This window comes from Oryctolagus cuniculus, chromosome 3 (genome assembly GCF_964237555.1).
Source record: "Oryctolagus cuniculus chromosome 3, mOryCun1.1, whole genome shotgun sequence".
Lineage (NCBI taxonomy): Eukaryota > Metazoa > Chordata > Mammalia > Lagomorpha > Leporidae > Oryctolagus > Oryctolagus cuniculus.
The window spans coordinates 148,108,322-148,132,448 of NC_091434.1; the positions used below are offsets into that span (position 1 = coordinate 148,108,322).

At 39.7% G+C, this 24,127-nt stretch overlaps 1 protein-coding gene across 3 annotated transcripts in view; it reads right to left on the reverse strand.

The window, feature by feature from the left end:
• The window catches only part of SAMTOR (S-adenosylmethionine sensor upstream of mTORC1), a 103,396-nt gene that overhangs the window by 33,835 nt on the left and 45,434 nt on the right, over positions 1 to 24,127 (reverse strand). The window lies entirely within an intron of this gene.

A 24,127-nucleotide genomic window follows, 5' to 3' on the forward strand; every position in this document is an offset into this window, starting at 1 on the left:
GCCTTCTCCTGGTCTCCCATGCAGGTGCAGGGGCCCAAGCATTTGGGCCATCTTCTGATTTCCCAGGTCATAGCAGAGAGCTGGATTGGAAGAAGAGCATCCAGGACTTGAACTGGCACCTATATGGGATGCTAGCCCTGAAGGCGCCCCCCCCCCCTTTCTTCTTCATACTATTTGTTGAAATCTTTTACTATATGATCATTAAGTAAACTTAATATAGATCTTTGTAAAAATTGAGAGTGGGAATGTGAGAGGGAAGAGGAAGAACAGCTGGAGTATGGGTGGGAGATGTCATTATGTTCCTAAATCTGTATATTTGAAATACATGAAACTTGTATAACTTAAATAAAATTAAAAAAAGAGGTCCTGTGCAGGATTATTCTCCTTAATATGCAAAAAAAAAAAAAAAAAAAAAACCACACAGAAGAGTAATACCATTTGAAGAAATTGAAGACCAACAAGTAAAGAGCAAAGAGTCTAGACCTTTACATAACAATGGGGAAAATGATGCGAGAAAATGAGGGAAATATTAAAAATGTAAGCTTAAGGTCACCAACATTAACTCACAGTAGGAATCACAAAAATAAAAAGCAACAAATATACAGCTAAAATTTTAAGTCACAAGTATTATGAAATACTACTTTGTACGCAGGTTAAAATAAAATTCCAGAGCTATGTTGTTCTATACTGTGTCTGATGAGAAGACAAGGTGCTCGTTCAAATAAAAAAAAAAAATGTTAGCACATTATTGCATAAACTAAACAACCATATGCAGTACAGCAGCCTAAATGTCTAGGGAAGCTTTAAAAAGCTCACAAAAAATGGTCTAGATGTGCAAATGTGTAAAATTCACACTTATCTTGAAATCTGAAGCGTATACACTGCCAGCAACCTCTATCACATTCCCAGCGCAATCACCTTGTCAGGGAAAGAACAAGAGGTAAGTAAACACTGGGCTTTAAGAGCTGCAGCTAGGTGGGAGAGGTCACTTCCAGGATGCCCAGTAGTATGATTAGGAAAGAGCAGGCAACACTATTGACTATGTGGGGACTAGTTTATGAATGAAAGCATTTTCTCTGCTCCAGGGCTAGATCAATAGGCAAGACTACTACTCAATTTCATTTAAGTTTATATATGTCTGTCAGGTGAATGGCCACCTTTTATGTTGTACAACCTAAATACTACTTGTGGGAACCTTTTATAAAACAAAATGGAAGTGTTTAGTAAGAACACTAATATCCTTTGGCTTGCAATGTAACTAAATTTTATATTAAGGATAACATATTAGAAGCAAATATATCCAACATGAACTTAATGAATTACTATACAACCACTAAAAGTAGATATAAAAACCACAGTAGATATAGAATATATATACCCTGATAGTGAGAACAGAAAATAGCTGGGGGGGCCAGCGCCGCAGCTCAATAGGCTAATCCTCCGCCTGTGGCGCCAGCACACCGGGTTCTAGTCCCAGTTGCCCCTCTACCAGGCCCGCTCTCTGCTATGGCCCGGGAGTGCAGTGGAGGATGGCCCAAGTGCTTGGGCCCTGCACCTGCATGGGAGACCAGGAGAAGCACCTGGCTCCTGGCTTCGGATCAGCACGATGCGCCAGCCGCGGCGGCCATTGGAGGGTGAACCAACGGCAAAAGGAAGACCTTTCTCTCTCTCTCTCACTGTCCACTCTGCCTGTCAAAAAAAAGAAAAAATAGTTGGGGCAGGTATTTGGCCCAGTGGTTAGGACACCAGCTTCCCATAATGGAGACTCTGGGTTCAAGTCCTGGTTCTGTTTCTGATCCTTCTTTATGCTAATGCACACTTCACGGAGGCAGTGGATGATCCTTCAAGTACTTTGCTCCTGTCCACCCACCACCCACATGAGAGATCTGGAATGAGTTCTAATAGGCTCCTGGCTTTTGACTGGCCCATCCCCAGCTGTTACGGAGATTTGAAAAGTGAACCAGCAGACAGATCTCTCTCACTCTGCCTTTCAAATATTTTAAAAAAGAAAATAGAATATATACCTTGAAAGCAGCAATGTACAAACATATAAGTAAATGTCAGCAACAATAAAATCATTAGAGAATGTTTTATAAGTGTCTTTAATGCTTTCTAAAATAATTTCAAGAAAAGTTCCCATTTAGGGGTCAGTGTTGTGGTGTAGAGGTTTAAGCCACCACATACAATGCCAGCATCCATATGTGTGCCATTTCATGGCCCACCTGCTCTACTTCCAATACAGCACCCTACTAATGTGCCTGAGAAAAGCAGTGGAAGATGACCCAAGTGTTTGGGCCCCTGCCACCTATTTGGAGAAGTGGATGAAGGTCCTGGCTTCAGCCTGGCCCAACTACAGCTGTTGTAACCATTTGGGTAGAGAACCAGCAATGGAAGATCTCTCTATAAATCTTTCAAATAAATAAATCTTTAAAAAATAAAGTTCTCATTGTTAAATATTTACAAATTTCACTGTAATATTATAGATATTATATATTTGCTTAAAATCATTTTTAAAATTACAGCAATAATAAATTTTAATGAGGTATTAATCATGACTTTCAAATTAATGCGACTGTACTGTATGTCCACAGTTTACTTCTGAAAGCTTATATACTTACTGAAACATTCATAAGTCTTGTCTTTGAATTCTAGCAAGTAAAGCTGTTTGTAAAGGGCATCCACTACTATGTCTTTAAAAGTGAAGAATTTATAATGTCATATCATAAATTCTATTTGTGACTTTAACTTCTATAAGAAATTAAGCTTTACTGATATTTAATACATGAAATGTGTCATTTGATATGAAATATATGACATATCAAATATGAACTTTACTATCAATTGTACCATGATATTGGTCAAACACTAGTCTAGATATCACTGTGAAGTTTAATTTTTTTTTTCATGAGATTAACCCTTAAATCTTTGAATGCAGATTACCATTCTATAACATGGGTGGGCCACATCTAACCAGTTGAAGGTCTTAATAGAAAAAGTTCGAGGCTGCCCAAGGAAGAGAGGCTGCTGCCTCCAGAATACTTTTGAACTCAAGCTGCAACATAAACTCTTCCCTGGGTCTTCAGTCTGCTAATCTGCCTTCAGATTTTGGATTTGGCACCCCAACAATCATGTGAGCCAATTCCTTAAAATAAATCACTTTCTTTCTCTATGTATACAACACATACTGTTGGCTCTGTTCCTCTGGAGAACCTTAACTGATACACACCCCCACACAATCTGTGTGTCTGATAGTTAGGTTTCTCATCTGTTGTGTAGAGTTACCTGATGGACAAGAGGATTTTCCAAAACAGAGAGACAATGTCCCTGCTGTTTGTTCCTTTTTTTTTGGACAGGCAGAGTGGACAGGAAGAGAGACAGACAGAAAGGTCTTCCTTTTCCGTTGGTTCACCCCTCGATAGCTGCTGCAGCCAGCTCACCGTGCTGATCTGAAGCCAGGTGCCTGGTGCTTCTCCTGGTCTCCCATAAGCATACCGAAATGTACTGAATTTCCTTGCTTCCAGGTTAAATGAAAAGAGTGAATTATTGGTTTAAATTAACCTAAGCCTCACAGAAGAGCGACTTATCAAGATTCCTCACATAGAGATTAAAGAAGTCAATGTAAATGAAAAAGAATTTACCCCCCCTCCCCAAAAGCCACAACACACCTGACACTTCTCTTTCTAGTAAAAACACTTTGATACAGAGACAAAAATGGCTAAGATATGACAAGAAGTTGGGAGAAACTTGAAATTATAATGAGGGCTACCCGAAATGCAGACTTATATTCACTCATGACCGTGCACTAAGGGACTATGTCTTGAGATATTGATTAGTAACACAGGAAACTATTGTACTTGATATTTTAAACACTGTTGATTTCAAATATTTCATCTGTTATTCATGACAAACAACCTGCTGGCAACCATCTTGCAGTTTTTAAACTACATATTTTTTGATAACAAAGGCAGAGATCTAGTGCTTGAGTGATAATTTATATTTAACAGAAATCTTTTAAGATGTGTTTATTTTTTAAAAATTTGAACAGCAGTGTAACAAATCATTTGCTTGCTGGTTCACTCCCCAAATGGCTGGACCAAGCAGCAGGCACAAGCCCACAGTTCCATCCAAGTCTCCCATATGGCAAGGGTCCAAGCACTTTGCCATTTTCTGCTTTCTTCCCAGGAATATTCACAGGGAAGCTAAATGGGAAGGACATTCAGACTGGCACTCCCATATGGGATGCCGTTGTTGCAGTTGGTGGATTAACCCACTGCACCATAATGCCAACCCCAACCTTTTGAGACTTAATACACTTAACAAAACTGTCTTCTTAAAAACGACTTAAAGAATATACTCTCTTGACAAAATATTTTCATCGTCTACTAGCAATTTTTATGGATGTGTTATAGGACTCTCCCCCTATAATAAATATACCTATGTTTTTGCAATTATTCTTGTTCTGTAAGATAGTTGGTTTCCTCTATCACTATCACATTTTATCATAAATGATTATGACCCATGTGTCTTCTTACGTGAGGTCTCTAAGCTGCTATGATTGAAAAATTCTCCCCTGCCAGATCGCTTGTATTTGAAACCCTACTTCACCTCCCATTCCATGGCAACTGCCTGAATTGAACAGGGTGCTTAAATACAAGTCAGCTAAAACTGAGTCTTACTGTCTTATACTAACTAGGATAAGCAGCCTAATAGTTCAAATATAAGGTTAACAATACTTTCTGAAGATATCAAGTTCCCCCCTATTAAAAAAATGGAACACTTTTTCTGAATAGTCTATTCCTAACATTTTAACATTGTTTTTCCCCTTGGGATCATCTATTATGTTTTTATCTGTTATGTTTATGATACCATCCTACCATACTTTGGACCACATCATTTACAAAATGGCACAAAGTACTGAAAAAGTCTAGAAAAAAAGAAAAGAAAAACAAAGATAGTACTATAAATTTTCCGCTTCTAACATTAATTAAGCCATCTCCATGAATAAAGTCAGAGTTAAGAACGGTGCTATTTGGAATTCAAATTAAAAATAATTGCAAGATCCCTTCTAACAAAGAATTCATTCATTCACTGAATTACTAGGTTACTTTATATTCAAGATTCTGCTATAACCCAAGGTCTTTTGCGTCCTAATCCCTGGAGATTTATATAGCAGAAAATAATGCAGTTCTAACATCTGTAACTTTAAAATCTAATACAATAGTATGGGAAATTATAACAGTTGGGAAACTTATAATGCTCCTTGGGCCAGGTACTAAGTGAAGAAATAAGTTTATGAATTCTTTAACCCTTTCATAATTTTTCAACCACTACTAAGACCTAATGAAAGCTGGTATTTAGACCTTGTGATTTGGGGATGGAATGGATTAACTTGAATACTGTGAATTCTGTTAAACATAGACTTTTGCAGGTTTTTGAAATTTTATCTACTTTTGAGAACATGTATGTATTCAATCTAAGGTTAATCTTTAACAGTATAGAGATCTTCAGAAAATTAGGATTTCCCTCCTGAGTGATTCTGATGACAAGGAAAAAGGCTTAATGACTGTGGTAATGTCATTCTAAAATACTGGATTACTCCACACCCACATTAAAAATTAAAAGTTCTGTTATGTGGTGCTGGTGCTATGCCTAATGGGTACAGTTGCTGCCTGCAGTGCTGGCATCCTATTATAGGTGCCAGTCAAGTCTTGGCTGCTCCACTTCCAATACAGCTCTCTGCTATAGCCTGGGAAAGCAGCAGAAGATGCCCCAATCGCTTGAGCCCCTGCACCCACGTGGGAGACCTGGAAGAAGTTCTTGGTTCCTGGCTTTGGACTGGTTAAGCTCCTGACATTGTGGCCATCTGGGGAAGTGAACCAGTGGGTGGAAGTCCTCCTCCCACCCCAACTCTGCCTTTCAAATAATAAATAAACCTTTTTTTTTTTTTTTAAAGTGAGATAAAAGTTCTGTTATGTGACCACTATCAATGCTTGTTTAGACAGAAACACAGGGGATAATACTTATTTAAAGTCCAAAACCACTACTTTATAGAGAACATAGGTGGGGAAGAATTGAGATGGCTAAGATTCTTCACCGTACATAGTTCTTTTTTTTTTAACTTCTGTATTTCAAAGACAGTTTCTACCTGAGGTTCACATTTTGTCATTGGTTTAGCTCTTAAGACTATACTCTTAATTATAAAACATGGCATTCTCGAGACATAAAACAATTATGCTTAAACTTTCTGTATTACAGAAATACATGGAAGCTTCCTATATTATTCAACAATGTCCATTGTCTTTCTTCCATTTATTCAAATATAATTTATGCGCTAGATATTCCACAGGATTGTTTTTAAGTTTAAGGTTTATTTAAAAGGCTGAATGACAGGGAGAGACAGAGATGTCGCTGCACAAATGACTGTCAACAGCTCGGATATACTAAAGCCAGGAGGTAGGCACTCCATGTGTCTCCTACATGGGTTGCAGAAACTTAAGCACATTAACAAGGAACTGGATTGGGAGTGGAAGTAGGGTTTCTAGGCCTCAAACTAGCACTGTGATATAGGGTGCCTATGTTGAAAGTGGCAGCTAAACCCTCTGTACCACAATAACCCATTCAATAGGTTTTGACAAAAGAGTGAGGAACAAAACAAAGTTACTGTCCTTAAATTTATACAGCAGAAACATAATTTAAGCTATTGCTATATAAATGAAATGCTTAATGAATTATTTACATACCTTTCTAAATAGGCAGCTACATCGAAAAAGAATGGGAAACAAATATAAAAAGTATATAGTACTAAATGGATGCAATGATTTGAGATTAAATGTCTATATAATTCTTAAGATAGCTACCTAATACTACGAATTTGGCTATTACTACTAAAATAAACTATAGTAGGGGCTGGTGTTAATGGCGCTGTGGGTTACATAGCCTGTGACAGTAGCATCCCATATGAGTGTACCGCCTGCAGTCCAGACCACTCCACAAAACAGCAGAAGATGATCCACGTATTTGGGCCCCTATTACCTGCATGGGAGACCAGGATGGAGTTCCTGGCTTCCAGCTTTGGCCTGGCCCAGACATGGCTGTTGTGGCCATGTGTAGGATCTTTGTTTCACCCTCTTTGTCATTCTGCCTTTTGAATAAATAAATAAATCTTATAACAAGGAAGAATCATAGCATAAACATAATAAAATTTGGTACAGGGAACTAACTCTGAATTTTTCCAACACTGTAACTAAATAAGGAAGCCAGCCATAACTCTGGCAGATGAATGGCTTAGGGCAGAGAAAGGGCTTGCTAGTTTCCCTGGGCCAAATGAAGCACAGAGAATCAAAGAGAGGAATGAAGCTCAGTGGACAGCCAGCCGCCTGTGGCTGTAACAGCTGCTGCCTGTTGAAACAAAAGAGGTCAGGAATGAAGTGGGCTGAAACCCAAGAAGGCGGCTGTTGATTACAAATGTCTAGCTCCTGTTCTATGTTTTTAAGTAGCATCTGCCCTATAACATCCATGTTGGAAGGTTCAGAAGGCCACAACACTCAATTCCAAGTCTCTACCACAGGTCCCAAACTATAGATCCTGTACAGGCCTGAAAAGTACATCACAGAAGAATTCTGTACTTCTCTTTGTTTTACAACTAGTATCAGTCTTCATATTTATCCTTGTTTTTCTTACATGTTTTTTCCTTCCTCTGAAAATGCTTTCAAACAATGTTGTCACCACACTTTCTCAAAAGAATGAGATTGTAAGCAAAATAAGAAAACTGTTAAATACAAGATGAAAATACTTAAAAACTGAGGTTCATGTTTTTTCCTGTATATGCACGCCATTGCTGATTACCCTCTGTAGCAGTACTGGCCTGAAACAGTGGAACCAAGCACTGGAGAGGACCCCACAGACCTTTCCCCAGGCTCGGGACCTTCTTTATCCAACCTTGGGCAGACAGTGAAGTAAGGTTCTAGTACCTGGGAAGTAGGATAGGAAAGTATGCCCACGACTCTGCTTTGGACTTCAGTGTGAAGACTGCCACAGTGACAGCCAGCACCATACAAAGCCCCAAGGCCTCTTTTCATGCCAGTGCTCACAGATGGAACCTCTAGGCCAGTTGTATACCCAAGTTGGTCAAACTCTGGCTTTGGTTTCCATCACTGCCAACCGCTTGTGGGCCTAACATGCACCCTGTGTAGCTTTTAGAACCTGATGTGCGCCAATTTAGTGTCAGCTAGGGAAGCCAAGGCAGCCTCTACCAGTCATTCCCCAATCTCATGCTGACAGAAAGGAACAAGAATCAAGTTACTTGGGATTCAGGCAGAAAGCAAACACAAGACTGTGTTGGAATTGAGTGTGGAACTAGGAAAACCTAATCTTCACAATCCTCACCTTTCCTGTCCTTAGGCTGGTTAATGCAGATGGAGCCACTGAGGACCCACCTCAGTGGCACGTGGATGCTCAGAACCCCAGTTGATTGGCCAGCAGCACCTGTAGCTGATTGCAACAGTTTGGGACCACAAGTCCTCCTCAATGGCAGGTAGCCTATGAAAATATGGGCGTCGGTCCTCTCATGCTGAGTTGGTCTTGGCATGAACTAGCACTGTGGGATTGGTGGCCACAGGGCTTCCCACCCCATTCTTCCACCAGTCTCAGGCAGGATAACATGGAATAATTGGGGGTGCCCGGTGCTGTGGTGTAGTGCGTAAAGCGACAGCCTGTGGCACCGGTATCCCATTTGGGTGCCAGTTTGAGTCCCAGCTGCTCCGTTCCAATCCAGCTCCCTGCCTCGGGAAACAGCAGAAGATGGCCCAAGTGCTTGGGCCCCTGGCACCCACATGGGAGACCTAGAAGAAGCTTCTAGTTCCCAGCTTTGGACCAACTCAGCTCTGGCTATTGCGGCTATTTGGGAAGTGAACCAATGGATGGAAGATTCTCTCTGCCTCTCCCTTTCTCTCTCTGTAACTCTGCCTTTCAAATCAATCAATCAATAAAAAAAAAAAATGGCTTGGGGGAAGAAAACAAAAGTGCAAGTAAATATACAGGAGTTTATGGATGGTTTCTGTGGTCCCTCCACAGTGAAGCCAAGAGTTGGTCAGAATTCTGTTTCTGGCCCGGTTGCCCCTCTTCCAGGCCAGCTCTCTGCTGTGGCCCGGGAGGGCAGTGGAGGATGGCCCAAGTCCTTGGGCCCTGCACCCCATGGGAGACCAGGATAAGTACCTGGCTCCGGCCATCGGATCAGTGCGGTGTGCTGGCCGTAGCGGCCATTGGAGGGTGAACCAACGGCAAAGGAAGACCTTTCTCTCTGTCTCTCTCTCTCACTGTCCACTCTGTCAAAAAAAAAAAAAAAAAAAAAAAAAAAAAAAAAAAAAAATTCTGTTTCTGGTGCCTGACCATGTGACTATGGATGAGGTGTCTGGGCCAACCCAGGACACAAGGGTTTGGGGAGGGATGGGCCATACTTTCCTAGTTCATTCTGAACAGCAAACCAACTGTGGATTGGGGGGCAAAACTGAGCTTGGCATATCCTCTATTGCTAAAATAGCAACAACATACCAACAGAAGATTAACAGCATTAAAGCACCATTCCGTGCTCAAACAGCGAAAGTCTCAATAGGCCTAGAAAAAGCAAGACTGTATAGAATTCCTGGAGGGAATGGCACAAAGACAGATTATGAAGTCAGGAATATGTATCTAATCCTTCAGTGTGCAGATAATATCAAGTACCAACAAGCATAAAGAACTTTCAAGGAACTGTGATCTTACTTAATGACCAAAACATGCCAAAAATCAAGCATATAGCAACTGATATCTGTAAACTTTCAGATGAAGAATTTAAAATAGCTGTTTTAATAAATTCCACTAGCTGGCTTTAAGAAAACAAATAATTCAGACTCTAACAAAGATCCTGAAACAACTAAAACAAACAGAAATCTCTCACTAAAAAAAGTAAAATAAGCTAAATTAAAAACACAATAAAAGAGATATATAGCCTATAAAATCTAAACAGAAAAGAATTATTGAACTTAAAGGCAGATTATTTAAAAACACAAAATTGCAGAAGAAAATAAAGAACAAGGAAGCATGAAGAAAGTTCACCAGACCTTTGGGGCAGTATTAAAATACCTAATATCTGCCGGCGCCGCAGCTCACTAGGCTAATTCTCCGCCTTGCGGCACTGGCACACCGGGTTCTAGTCCCGGTCAGGGCGCCGGATTCTGTCCCGGTTGCCCCTCTTCCAGGCCAGCTCTCTGCTGTGGCCAGGGAGTGCAGTGGAGGATGGCCCAAGTCCTTGGGCCCTGCACCCCATGGGAGACCAGGATAAGTACCTGGCTCCTGCCATCGGATCAGCGCGGTGCGACGGCCTCAGTGCGACGGCCGCGGAGGCCATTGGAGGGTGAACCAACGGCAAAGGAAGACCTTTCTCTCTGTCTCTCTCACTGTCCACTCTGCCTGTCCAAAAAAAAAAAACAAAAAAAACAAACAAACAAAAAAAAAAAACAACTAATATCCAAGTTACTGGGGATTAACAGAGATTTTGAGAAAAGCAATAGGGTGGAAGAATGCTAACACAGTTTGGTTAACAGGTACTAAGTTATACTTAGGAGCAAAAAATTTGGGTGTTTTACTGTATAATAGGGTGACTACAGGTAACAACATATTATGTATTTTAAATTATTAAAAACAAGAGGATTTTGTTTTCATCAGAGAGACATCACAAATGAAATAACATTTTTAAAAGCCTAACTTTTCATCTTTTAATTTTTTTAATGTCATTTATTTCTACTGTTATCTTGGTGACTTGTTTTAGGTCCTTGAGGTAAATCAATAAGTTATTTTAAACCTGTCAATTTTTAAAATGTAGGTGCTTTATGTTATAAACTTCCTGCCTAGTACTGCTTTTCCTATATTTCACAAATTTCGACGTTTTATTTCCTTTTTTGTTCAGGAAGTTTAAAAATTTCTTTTAATTTCACTGTTTGTTCAATAGCATGTTTGTTTGTTCAGTAGCATGTTTTTGTCAGTGCCCATGTATTTGTATAATATTTGGTTTGTGTTATTTCTAGTTTTATTCTATTGTATTCAGAAAAATATACACGTGATTTCAATTTTTATTTTTGCATTTGTTGAACTTGTTTTTGGCATAATATATGGCCTATTCTAGAGAATATTTGATTTGCTGATGCAAAGAGTATGTATTCATAGCTTTTGGATGAAATGTTCTGTAAATGGGGCCAGTGCTGTGGTGCAGAGGGTAAAGCCGCTGCCTGCTGTGCCAGCATCCTAATGGGCGCAGGTTCGAGTCTCTGCTGCTCCAATTCCGATCCGGCTCTCTGCTATGGCCTGGGAAAGAAGTAGAGGATGGTCCCAGTCCTTGGGCCCCTGCATCTGCATGGAAAGACCTAGAGGAAGCGCCTGGCTCCTGGCTTCCGATCGGCACAGCTTCAGCTGTTGTGGCCATCTGGGGAGTGAACAAGAAGATAGAAGACCTTTCTCTCTCTTCCCCTCGTTCCCTCTCTGTGTAACTATAACTTTCAAATAAATAAAAGAATGTGCCTGAAGTTGTTTTGAAAAAAAAAAAAAAAAAAGAAAGAAAGAAATGTCTTGTAAATCTGTTAGTCCCTTTGGCCTATAGTATGGTTTAGTTTAACTGATATTTCTTTGATTCCTTTTTTCTTTAGGTGATCTGTTCGGTGATGAAAATGTGTGTTGATGTCCCCTACTATTACTGTATTGGAGAATTTCCCTTAAGATCTAATAACACTTGTTTTATATAATTTGGTGTTCTGGCATTTTATGCACACATATTTACAACTGTTGTGTCTTCCTGTTGAGTTAATCTCTTGATTACATATACAGACCTTATCTCTATTTTACAGTTTTTCTCAAAGTCTATTTTATCATGTATAGCTATTTCTGCTCAGTTTTGTTTTTGTTTGCATGGGTTATCTTTTCCCATCTTTTCTAATTAAGTATATGTGTCTTTATTAAAGTAAGTTTTAAGCTCTTGCTTTTTGATACATTCAGCCAGTTTGTATCTTTTTTTAACTTTTATTTAGTAAATATAAATTTCCAAAGTACAGTATATGGATTACAATGGCTTTTTCTCCCCTAGTTTGTATCTTATAAATTTGTGAAGTTATTCATTTATATTTAAGGTTACTGATACACAAAGAATTAGTATTGTCATTTTATAAATCTGAGTAGTGTGACTGACTTTCATTCTTTTCTTCCTCTTTTATTGGGCATCTTTGTGGTATACTGTGTTGATTAAGTCTGATTCTAGTAAGTTTTATATCTAAACATGTTTCCTTGCTAGTAACATTTATTTCACTTCTGGATGTTGAATTCCTTTAAGTATATTTTTGCAGTGTTGGTCTGGTGATAATGAACTCCCTGTTTTTAGCCTGTTTTGGAAAGGCTTTTTTTCTACCTCATTTCTAAAGGACAGCTCTGCTGGGTATAGTATTCTTGGTTGGCAGCTTTTTCTTTAAGAACTTGGAATGTGTAATCCTATTCCTTCCTGGCCTGTAGGGTTTCTGTAAAGACATCTGCTGTTAGTTTAGTGAGGGTTCCTTTGGGACTTTTGCAATTCTCAGAATTCTTTGTTATGTACTTTTTTTCAGCTTGATTATAATGATATGCTTCAATGAAGACTTTTCAGGCTGTATTTATTTAAGGTCCTATGGGCCTCCTGCACCTGAGTACCCATATCTTTCCTAAAACTGGGAAAATTTTCAGCTACTATTTTATTGCAGAGGTTTTCCGTATCTTTTCCCTTTTCTTCACCTTCTTGAAGCCTGCAATTTTGAATATTTGTTCACTTAGTGGTATGTGAAATATTTTAAAGGCTATTTTCTCTTTCTTCGGTCTATGATGTTACAAAAGGTTTGTCTACATGTTCAGTTTTTTTTTGTTTATTTGATGTAGTTTGTGGCTGAAGCTTTCATTATTTTTTTGTCTCATTAAGTTCTTCATTTCTAAGACTTTTGTTTGATTCTTTTTCAAAATCTTTATATCTCTTTGTTGAATTTCTTATTCATATCATGAACTATTTTCCTACTTTCACTAAACTACCTGTATGTTTTCTCTGGTATCTTACTAACTATAATTATTCTTTTGAATTCGTTATCATGCATTTCTTTAATGTTCTTTTATTTCTTTGAGGTTTGTTGCTAAAGAGTGAGCTATGTTCCTTTGGAGGCAACATGATGCCTTGGTTTTTTATACTTATTGTGCCTCTACATTGATATATGTATATCTGGAAGATCAGTTTTCTCTATCACATTTAAAAGGTTGCTTTTCTAGTAAAAGCCTTTCTTTGTAAAGATGTATCTTTGGCTTTCAGTTTGCTAGACTATTTCGGTTTTGCTTCCAGATGGATGCTGCATTGTAGTTTCCCTATAGTTCCTTCAGTTGTAATCACTGACTTTGGGTAAGGTATGTACGGCAGTAGGAATAGGAGCCCATCTGTCTCCATGTCACAAAGGGTGAGGATACCCAAATGGCCCAGGCTGTTATGGTGCACACTGTAGTTGGAGAGGTATGTTCTGTGGCTACTTCAGTTGGCTCAGAAAGGTGTGTAGACATGTGCATACACATGATGACAAAAACATATTTGTCATTTTCTATGGACTGCACAATGTGTGCATGCAGTATGCCTGGGCTGATGTGGTACTACACACATCAAAGGAGCACAATGCTTGTCAGTCTCCACGGGATATGCACTGGTGGGCCTCCCTAGGCAGATGAAGTGCAGATTCTACGGCAGTGAGGGTAGAGCACCTCTATGATATACTCTGTCTCTGGGGACAGCACAGGGCTGGGGTCACTCTTGCAGGCCCTGGTACATGAGGCATGGTTTATGCAATGAGTGCATGTTAGTCCCTGGGAATGGTGCAAGGGTACAGTCACTCTAGTGGGTGTAAAGATGTGGCATAGCTCAAACTGTACAATCGATGAGTCTCTGCAGGCTGCCTGGGGGTGAGGTACAGTGGTGGAGTGGGATGTAGATGGGCTTGGGCAACCAGCAGCAACCTGGGTAGGAGAAGCAAACACATAAAGTAAACTGGTTCCACTGTGAAGTGCTGCAATGGTGAATACTCCCTGACTAAGCCTAAGATCCTCCAGCTGCAAAAACTTCAGGTGTTCATGGTGCCAATATGGGCTGTTTTACCACTTTCCTGTCATAGGAGGATTTTCCCAGGTTCAAACTAGTCTAGACTAGGGTAACGGGCCAGTCAATACAAGGCACTTCATCACCCAGGGTCTCCGTGTTCCACATTTTCTTTGATCAGCACTATATCCTTAAACTCCTTCCTAATATGCTATCTAAATAGTAACTGTTAGTTTTTGATCCACCTTTGTGGGAGGAAGTGTGCCCTGTTCCTTTAGTCAGTCATCTTGTCAGAACTTCTCTCCATATGTAAGTACAAAAAAAGAACTCCTATACATAAGAACTTATGGTCTGATGCCACTTAGTATACCCAGAGTCTAACTGAAGTTAATCTGTGAATAGTTTCTTTTTCCTTATTATAGTAAAATGATTTGTATCAAAATTTCCATAAATAATGTCCCCAGATATATAAATCATGAGACATGGAATAATGGTGCTGAAAAGCAACAGATCATCTTTCACACTAATCAGTAGTTTGTCTATCAGATATTATTAATGTTTAAAAGCAAAATATGGCTGGCGCCGCGGCTCACTTGGCTAATTCTCCACCTGCAGCGCCAGCACCCCGGGTTCTAGTCCCAGTTGGGGCGCCAGATTCTGTCCTGGTTGCTCCTCTTCCAGTCCAGCTCTCTGCTGTGGCCCAGGAAGGCAGTGGAGCATGGCCCAAGTGCTTGGGCCCTGCACCTGCATGGGAGACCAGGAGGAAGCACCTGGCTCCTGGCTTCAGATCAGCGCAGCGCGCCGGCTGTAGCAGCCATTTGAGGGGTGAACCAACAGAAAAAGGAAGACTTTTCTCTCTCTCTAACTCTGCCTGTCAAAAAAAAAAAAAAAAAGCCAATCATAAGAAAATTAAGGTCTCTAGGAATATTTTACACTTGCAAACTGCCAAGGGTAATACAGAAATATGAAGTTGAGGAACTAAGTATAAATTATGCCACCTGTAACTTTATAGGGATTTATCTTGCTTCATATTATGCTAAAGGGCAGGGGTAGGGATTGTCTGGTCTACAGGCTGTGTAAGTCCTGTGAAATCATTTTGGTCTGGCACTGCAACAGCAGGCAGGATGTGAAATTCAATAAATTTATAGCAGGATCATTTTTAAGTTGATAATTCTGTACGCCCCACAAATGATGTTATAGATATCCAAATGGCCCTTGGCAGTTATCACAGGAATAATTTTGATTTTAGCTCAAAATGCTGTGAAGAATAAAGTGTGCTTATCAAAGTGCAAGTGATTAAGAAAACAGCAGCGAGGGCAGAGGGCCAAGATGGTGGTATACCAACTGGACATTCCAAGTCACAGGGGGAAAACAATTAATAAGGAAAGGGGATACAGATTGGCAACAGAGCTATGAGAGTGTCACATGGAGAAGCCCAGGAGTCCAGCAGACTGGGCAGTTCCACACATAAGTAGCAAAGAGTGATAGAAGTGTGGCAGAGGTACAGTGGAGAAGCCGAACGGGGAGACTGACGTCACCCCCCTCCCTCCAGCAAATCCAGTGAGATTCGAGGTTGTGAGTCCACGGAGCTGCAGTTAGCAGCAGGTGGGAGAACTGGACAAACTGTTTGAAGTTCCAAATGGGAAGACTAGGGGAACAGACGGAGAAGTTGGGCACACCCCTGTCCATCCACATCTCCCGTCTCCCCTCTCCCCACAACAGGATCTGCAGCCGGCAGGGAGAAGCCAAATTGTCTGTTTACATCTCCAAATGTAAACAGGGTGCTACCACATTTGCCTCCTGTGCACACGCCCATCAATTGCAGGAGCCACTTCCAAACACCCTCCCACCCAGGAACGAGGACTACAATATTTCAGAGTAATTTCCCTTCACGACCATGCAGGCTTTACAACAGGCTTAAATCCCTAGCTCCTACCACATACCAGAGCTCTCCTATCTGCCCCCATCACCATCCAGAAGTCAGCAGGACTCTCAGAAGGAGGGCTGTGTGTTTGCACTGGCAACGAAGACAAAAAGCAGCTCATAGCAGAGGGAAATCTCGCCACAAGCACCAAGACACATGTTAAAGATAAAAGCAATCAGAAATGCTGAGAAACAAAGGGAAAAACTTTAATAAGACTAGGGAAGACAGTATGAACCCCACAAAGGAACACTACATCTCCTCTTCAGTAATAGAAGGTGAAGAAGAAGAAATCGAGGATATGCCAGAAACAGAACTCAGAAAATTAATCATCAGATTACATACAACCAATAAGAATCAAATTCATGATCTAAATGAAAAGAGTTCCCGAGAAACTGAGATCTCGAAGAGAAGTCAGAATAAAATACTAGATATGAAGAATTCAATAGATCAAATAAAAAATACAGTGGAAATCCTCAATATTAGAATAAATGAAACAGTAGAAAGAATATCAGAACCAGAAGACAAATTTCTGGAAATAACACACTGAGACCAAACACAAGAAGAAATCAGAAAATTAAACACGGAGATCTGCAAGATTCTATCAAATGACCCAACATATGGATCCTAGGAATTCCAGAAGGTGTCGAAACAGAGAAAGGATTAGCCGGCCTTCTTAATGAAATAACAACAGAGAATCTGGAGAGAGAAAGAGACGTCCAAGTACAAAAAGTACACAGAACTCCCAATCTACAGGAACAGAAAATACCCTCACCTAGACACACAGTGGCAAAGCTCTCCTCAATAACACATAAAGAAAAGGTACTAAAATGTGCATGAGAGAAACGACAAATCACATTCAGAGGAAACCCAATTAGACTCACCCCAGAGTCATGTGCCGGGCTCTGGTATGTGATAGGAGCTGGGGATTTCAATGTTTAGAACTTAAGCCCGTTGTAAAGCCTGCGTGGCGGTGGAGGGAAATTACTCTGAAATATTGTGATCCTCGTTGCTGGGTGGGAGGGTGTTGTGAAGTGGCTCCTGCAATTGATGGGCGTGTGCAAGGGAGACAAACCCTACAGAGAATAGCAAAACGTACACCAAGCCCTAAGAGAAAAATACTCAACCCAGAATACTGTACCTGGCAGAACTGTTTTATGAATAAAAGAGAAATAAGGATTGTCCACACAAACAGAAATTGAAAGAATGTGTAACTCACCCAGCCCAAAAAAGAATGCTCAAAGATGTGCTACACAGAGAAACACAGAAAGGAATATCACTATAAAAGAAGATGAACGCAGATAATGACCTAGCAAAAGAATAAATAAAATCCGGCCAGCACCGCAGCTCAATAGGCTAATCCTCTACCTGTGGCACCGGATTCTGTCCCGGTTGCCCCTCTTCCAGGCCAGCTCTCTGCTGTGGCCAGGGAGTGCAGTGGAGGATGGCCCAAGTGCTTGGGCCCTGCACCCCATGGGAGACCAGGAGAAGTACCTGGATCCTGCCATTGGATCAGCACGGTGCGCTGGCCACAGTGCGCTAGCCGCAGCGGCCATTGGAGGGTGAACCAACAGCAAAGGAAGACCTTTCTCTCTGTCTCTCTCTCACTGTCCACTCTGCCTGTCAAAAAAAAAAAAAAAAAAAAAAAAATCCAAAGTACATAAACAGAACAATTTAAGGAAACATGGCAGGGCAAAGTCGGCTCTTGACAATAGTCACACTGAATGTAAACTGTCGCAAAACCACAGTTAAAAGACACAGATTGGCTGAATGGATTAAAAAAGAAAACTCATCTATTGCTGCCTACAAGAAAAACATCTTGAAACAAAGATGCACACAGACTGAAACTGAAAGGATGTCAAAAGATAATCCATGCTAACAGAAACCAAAAAAGAGCTGGTGTGGCCATCCTAATATCAGATAAAACAGACTAAAACACAAAATCCATTAAGAGAGACAAAGAAGGAAACTATATAACAATCAAAGGATCAATTCAACAAGATGATGTGACTATTATAAATGTATATGCACCTAATTACAGGGCACCTGGCTATTTAAAAGAAATGTTAAAGGATTTAAAGGGAGCTGGACAGATCAATGAGACAGAAAATCAAAAGGAAACAACAGTTAATTGATACCATATACCAAACAGACCTATCTGAACCCTACAGAAAATAGTACATATATTTCTCTCCAGTATATAGAACTCTTATCTAGGATTGACCACATGCTAGGCCATAAAGCAAGTCTCAGCAAATTAAAAAAAAAATCAAAGTCATACCATTCATCTTCTCAGACATGTCAATGAAGCTGGAAATCAATGACTCAAGAATCTACGTCATATACAAACACATGAAGAACGAACAACATGTTACTGAATGAACAGTGGTTCATAAAAGAAATCAAAAGAAAAATAAAAAAATTTCTGGAAACAGAGGACAATACAACACACCAAAATTTGTGGGATACAGCAAAAGCAGACTTGAGAAGAAAATTTATAACAATAGGTGCCTACATCAAGGAACTAGAAAGATACCATTATAAAGTTTGAAGCATTCCCACTGAGATCCAGAACCAGACAAGGATGCCAACTCTCACCACTGCTATTCAACATAGTCCTGGAAGTTTTAGCCAGAGCCATCAGGCAAGAAAAAGAAATCAAAGGGATTCAAATTGATAAGGATGAAGTCAAACTATCCTTATTTGCAGATGATGACGATATAAATATAAGGGACCCAAAAGACTCCACTAGGAGACTACTGGAACTCATGGAAAAGTTTGATGAAACAGCAGGATATAAAATTAACACACAAAAAACAACAGCCTTTGTATACACAGACAATGCCACAGCTGAGAAAGAACTTCTAAGGTCAATCCCAGTCAAAATAGCTACAAAAAACAGTAAATACCTTGGAATAAATTTAACCAAGTATGTCAAAGATCTCTACGACAAGAATTACAAAAATTCCACAAAAATATGAAAAAAAAATTTCCATGTTCATGGATCAGAAGAATCCATATTATTAAAATTCCCACTCTTCTGAAAGTAATTTACAGATTCAATGCAATATCGATTAAAATACCAAAGTCATTCTTCTCAGATCTAGAAAAAACTATGCTGAAATTCATTTGGAAACACAAGAGACCTTGGATAGTTAAAGCAATCTTATACAACAGAAACAAAGCCAGAGGCATCACAATACCAGATTTCAAGGCATACCACAAGGCACTTATAACCAAAACAGGCTGGTACTGGTACAAAAACAGATGGACAGACCAATGGAACTGAATAGATATGCCAGGTATCAATCCAAGCATCTACAACCAACTTACATTCGACCAAGGAGCTAAAACCTTTCCTTGGTGCAAGGACATGCTCTTCAACAAATGGTGCTGGTAAAACTGGACTTCCACATGCAGAAGTATGAAGCAGGAACCCTACCTTACACCTTACACAAAAACCCATTCAAAATGGATTAAAGACCTAAATCTATGACCCAATATCATCAAAAACTAGAGAACACTGAGGAAATTATTCAAGACATTGGCACAGACAAAGAGTTCCGGGAAAGGCTCTAGAAGCACAGGCAATAAAAACCAAAATTAACAAATGGGATTACAACAACTTGAGAAGCATCTGTATAGCAAAAACAAAACAAAACAAACAAAAAAAACAGGCAAGTAAAGAGGCAACAGTTTGGGAGCAACTGATAAAGGATTAATAACCAGAATATATAAAAGTGATCAATCTCAACAATAGTAAAACAAACAATCCAGTCCCAATGGCCAACAGACACATGAAAAAATGCTCTGGATCACTAGCCATCAGGGAAATGCAAATCAAAACCACAATGAAGCTTTACCTCACCCCAGTTAGAATAGCTTTCATACAGAAATCAACAAACAACAAATGCTGAAAAGGATGTGGGGAAAAAGGTATCCTAATCCACTGTTGGTGAGAATGCAAACTGGTAAAATCACTATGGAAGAAAGTTTGGAGATACCCCAGAAATCTGAATATAATCCTACCATATGACTCAGCCATTCTACTCCTCAGAATTTACCCAAGGGAAATGAAATCAACAACTAAAGAGTTATCTGCACCTCCATATTGGAAAACATCATACTTAGTGAAATAAACCAGTTCCAAAGGGACAAATACTAAATGTTCTCCCTGATCTGTGATAACCTAAAAGGAAACCTGTAGAAGTAAAATTCACACTATGAGAACCAACTACTTGAACTGCCCTGTCTTGACTGTTGAGGAAGTTTATTATTTCATTTTTAATTTTTTTTTATTTTTTTCTACTTAACATAGAACTAATCATAGCTGTAGTAATTCAACTGAAAATAGATCTCAGTAAAAAATGAGGGAGGGGCTGGCGCCGTGGCACAGTAGGTTAATCCTCCACCTGTGGTGTTGGCATCCCACATGGGCGCCAGTTTGAGTCCCAGTTGCCCCTCTTCCAATCCAGCTCTTTGCTATGGCCTGGGAAAGCAGTAGAAGATAGTCCAAGTCCCTGGGCCCCTGCACCCGCAGGGAAGACTGGCAAGAAGCACCTGGCTCCTGGCTTCGGATCGGCACAGCTCTGGCCACTCCGGCCAATTGAGGAGTGAACCAGCAGATGGAAGACCTCTGTCCCTCTCTTTCTATCTGCCTCTCCTCTCTCTGTGTAACTCTGACTTTCAAAATAAATAAATAAATCTTAAAAAAAAAAAATGAGAGGGAATGAGAGAGGGAGGGGCTGTATAGTTCAGCACACATTCCCATGGACTTATACCCTCTAAGGGTAAAGCAAAAAACTTGCCATGGTTCTCCAAACCCCAGTAAGCAACCTTATGTGAAGAAGGATCATATTAAGTGTGGTACTGATCATATATATAGGATTAAGTATCAAAGGGATCACAAAATAAGACCAAGTATTTGGTAATAACAGTAGATAGAATTAAAAAGGAGACAAAGTTCTAACATGGGATGCAGCCCACACAGCAGACTCATAGAATGACAAATGCCCTAAACAGCACTCTAACCTCAGAATCAGCCCCTAAGGCATTCGGTTCTGGCTGAAAAGTACACAACAGCATTTCAGGAATGGAAAGCCAAGACAGAGTGGCAAAAAGTGTTCTGCATGAAGAATCTCTGTGAGACCCCAGTGGAATAAAGGGGCCATCAAAGAAGGAGGTATTTTTCTCTGAAGGGTGGAGAGAACCACTTTACATTTGGCCCTGTCTAAATACCAACAGAGTTTATGGTCACAAAAGGCTTCCATGGCCTTGGCAGCTCTTATCAAAAGCCTCGGGTGGTCACTGACGTCAAAAATAAGAGTGTTAATTGTTAAATCAACAACAGGTGTCACTGTGCACTTATTCCCCATGTAGCACCTCTGTCCTTAATGAGTTGTACTGAGAAATAACTTACTCTCAGTTTGAACTTTATACCTGGTATGTGTCTGTGTGGGGGCAAACTGTTGAAATCTTTACTTAGTATAGAGCTGGTCTTCTGTATATATGGTTAATTAAAAATGAATCTTAATGAAGAATGAGATGGGAGAGGGAGTAGGAGGTAGTACAGGAGTTGGGGTAGGAGGTTGGGAAGGGGGGGGAATCATTATATTCCCAAAACCTGTATCTATGAAATTTATATTCATTACATAAAAGCCTTCTAAAACAACAAAAAAGGAAAAAAGGAACAGATAAAAAAAACAGCAAAGAAAGTAGTATAACTAAGTAGTATCACTTTCCTACAACCCATATAAAATTAACAAATGCTTTCTGTGTCTCACGCCAAGAAACTAACTTACTCAATTAAACAAGATGGCATTTACAAACAAAATTCATTCTCTATAAACAGTGATTTTTAATTTCTTTTAAAATTTATAGGCTTATTACTTATCTACAAAGGAAAAGGATTAAGAGCAGAAACTTCAAAATATTTCTTTTGGAATTATCCTCAGTCCTCAGAATGTGATCTTTGTGAGTATACAAGGAGGTGATGATTAATGTTGCAGCACTAAAACAATCTGCTCTTCAACCAATACAACCCGATATGTACATACATCTCCTCTTCCTTGAGTTTCACCAATTCATACTCTCTGGCCCTTAGTTATATGAATGATGTATTAGCATTAAATGTGATTTCATCTTAGATTACTTAAAATAAGAAAATTACTTTATAGACTTATTTGTACAAAATAAAATGCTTGCTCTTATCAGTTGAGTAGAACACCTAATGAATTTCCATCACGCCATTATCCTCTCTTAACCTTTCCACTTACTATCACAGTTTTCTTAAGAGTATCATTATTCCAGAAACCTTCCACTTGAACTTCAAATCACTGAAATTTAGCTGCCACCCTTAACACTGCACGAGTATTTCTCAAGGTCAATGACTTCTTAATTGTTTAATACAAGAATATTACAAGAACATCTTCTTAATCCATATCCTGTTGCTGATTATTTTTCTGAACTCTGATGTTCACTGTGGATTCCTTTACAAAATGAAATATTAGAAATGAAGAAGTCAATATGTCAAAAAATACAGTGGAAAGCCTTAACAACAGACTTGGTGAGGCAGAGAAAGAGTATCTGAGCTAGAAGATAAATCCAGAAATTTTTCAGCCACGTTTAAAAAGAAATTAGAAAAATTGAAAACCGCATTGGAGATTTATGGGTTACTATCAAACAACCCAACATACAGATCTTAGGAGTTCCTGAAAGAGTGGAGAGAATGGATTAAAAGGCCTATTCAGTGAAACAATTACAGAAAATTTCCCTAACTTGGAGGAAGAAAGGGATACCCAAGTACAAGAAGCACACAGAACTCCTAATAGACTTAACCAGAAAAGAAAAATTAAGAGTGGGAATAGGAGATGGAGGAGGAAGAGAGATGGGCATGTAGGTGGAAAAGAGGATAATCTGCAAGTATCACTATGCTCCTAAATCTGTATATATGAAATACATGAAATCTGTGTACCTTAGATAAAATTTAAAAAATAAATTCTTTTCTCCTAAATTTACTTTTAATTTCTATTTTTCTATAAAGTATCCTCCGATGGAAAAGATGATTGTCAAAAGACACTAAAGAATCATTAGCCCCATACTACAATAGAATGTGACTTTGCCAGCCTCATGAAGTGAGTATTTCAAGAAAGAATTCACGCTCTAAGTAACCTATTTAAACAGTAATAATTTGGGGGCCAGCACAGTGGCAAAGCTGGTAAAGCCACTACTTGCAGTGTGGGCATCCCATATGGGCACCAGTTCAAGTCCTGGCTGCTCCACTTCCAGCTCCCTGCTAATGCACCTGGGAAAGCAGTGGAGGATGGCCCAAGTCCTTGGGCCCCAATACCCACGTGGGAGACCTGGAAGAAGCTCCTGGCTCCTGATTGGCCCAGCTCTGGCTGTTGTGGCCATTTGGGGAGTGAACCAGCAGGTGCAAGATCAATGGATCTCTCTCTCTCTCTGCGCCTCTTTGTAACTTAGACTTTCAAAAATAAATCTTTAAAAAAGAGTAATAATTTGTTACTTATAAAATTTAAGATTACATTTCCCAAATAATCTATTATTTTACATGTAAATCTAATTAGCTTCCTTCCCCCTCCATTAGATCAAACCAGATTCAATTCCCGCTACTAAAATAATAAAACAGCTTGCTTTAAATAGTAAGCCATAAAAGTTCCATGCATACATGTTCACTGAATTCAGAGGTTAACAAAACAGGTTAAGCCACCGCCTGTCACACAGGCATTCTTCCACATGAGTACCAGTTCAAGTCCTGACTGCTCCACTTCTGATCCAGTTCCCTACTACTGTGTCTGAGATGACAGCGGAAGGTGGTCCAAGAGCTTGGGCCCCTGCCACCCACATCAGAGACCTGGATAGAGTTCCTGGCTCCTGGTTTTGGCTTGGCCCAGTCCCAGGGGTTGTGGCCATTTGGGGAGTGAACCAGTGGATGGAAGATCTAATTGCCTTTCAAATAAATAAACAATAAAACAAACAGAAATAGTTTTGAAAGGAAACAGTTACTTTATGAATGTTTTAAGCAAGGCAAACTTGATTTTGCATTTGGTAACAAGCACCACTACAGCAGAAATCAA